Source organism: Aplysia californica, unplaced genomic scaffold (assembly GCF_000002075.1).
Source record: "Aplysia californica isolate F4 #8 unplaced genomic scaffold, AplCal3.0 scaffold00047, whole genome shotgun sequence".
Classification (NCBI taxonomy): Eukaryota; Metazoa; Mollusca; class Gastropoda; order Aplysiida; family Aplysiidae; genus Aplysia; species Aplysia californica.
The window spans coordinates 1,957,195-1,958,677 of NW_004797317.1; the positions used below are offsets into that span (position 1 = coordinate 1,957,195).

At 41.6% G+C, this 1,483-nt stretch overlaps 1 protein-coding gene across 1 annotated transcript in view; it reads right to left on the bottom strand.

Moving 5' to 3' along the window:
* LOC101848804 (netrin receptor UNC5B-b) overlaps positions 1-1,483 on the bottom strand; it is a 205,910-nt gene that overhangs the window by 63,779 nt on the left and 140,648 nt on the right. The gene's annotated exons all lie outside the window — the stretch shown is intronic.

Consider the following 1,483-nt stretch of genomic DNA (forward strand, 5'->3'; position numbering starts at 1 on the left):
AATTTCTAATTTCCCCGACGTCTGGAAAGACTTGAAATCATGTTCCCCTCCTTCTCGTACTCCGTTTGTATACGTGTATATCGTGTTCATATTCTACCTTTTTCTCTGAGTCGTTCTCCATCCCTTTTCCCGCCGACAATATTTTCAAATCAGTCGTCCTTTTATATCAGTTTCATATCTCTGTCCGTCGTTTTTTGTCTCAGCCTATTATTATTTCTCTCTTACCAAAGCGTCGACTGATTGATTGATTGATTGATTGGATGATTGAGTATATGTTTTACGGCACTATCGACACGATGTTGGTGATGTATGTGCCAAAATAATAAAAGAAAAGGAACGGGTGGCTCTGATCTTCTGTTCCGACCCGAGTACGAGTACACCACTAGTTTGTTACGTGTCTATGTCAGATAAAATGTCTACGAGGGTGAGCTTTCCAGTCATTCGAAAAGTCTTCCATCTCCTTACTCCTCCTTTTTTCCATCCACCCTTCTTCTTCTCCTCCTCCTTATCCACCATCGCCACCACCCTAGCCACCACCACCACGTATTCTCCTTCTTCCTGTGGTGACCAATGTGCCCCCTGTTCCGGAGATTACAGGCGCCAGATGGAATTTAAATGGAATCATGAATTTGTGTGGCAAAAGTTACCCTCCGGACTCGGAAGTGCAAACCTGGACACTTCCGGCATGATGCTACTGGGGGACAGGGTGGGAGAACTGAAACACAGCAGAATTAAGTGCTGCTCCAAATAAACGGAAGGTTATAACAGTCCATGTGGCTACAAAAAGATCAAACGAAAGAAAATAAGAAACCGAAAGTAAGAAAAAGGAAAAGAGAAAAAAAGAAATAAACAAAGGTGCAATTTAAATGTTTAAAAAGAACATGTACTTCTAGCAGTCCATTTGACCATTTCCTTTTTTATAAATGTTCGTTGTTTGCGAGTCAACTTCCATGTCACTGAAAAGGTATTAAAGGTGTCTTGGTGTTTAATCGAAAAGAAATTACCGATAAAATATGACCAAAGATGAGTCATTTTTAGTCGATTTTGTGGCTGTTTCACTTGTTGCTACAGACATTGGTAAAAAAATGATTTAGCTGCAATTACTGTTACCGTAACAGTGTTGGGGGTTTTTCACTGGGGTTGTTTACAAAAACGATTGTTATGTGCCGCTATCGGAGAGAGCAAGGTATTACGGAAGGGGCATAGACGTATAAACAAAGTAAAATGTTCAGCACACACGCTTAAAACACCCTCGTAGTTGAAGAAAAATTTGACAGCATGAGCAAAGAATGGCTGTACGTAGGCTGTGGTAGAGAAGTCTTGTGGAACCTAGAGCAAAGAATGGCTGTACGTAGGCTGTGGTAGAGAAGTCTTGTGGAAACTAGGGCAAAGAATGGCTGTACGTAGGCTGTGGTAGAGAAGTCTTGTGGAACCTAGAGCAAAGAATGGCTGTACGTAGGCTGTGGTAGAGAAGTCTTGTGGA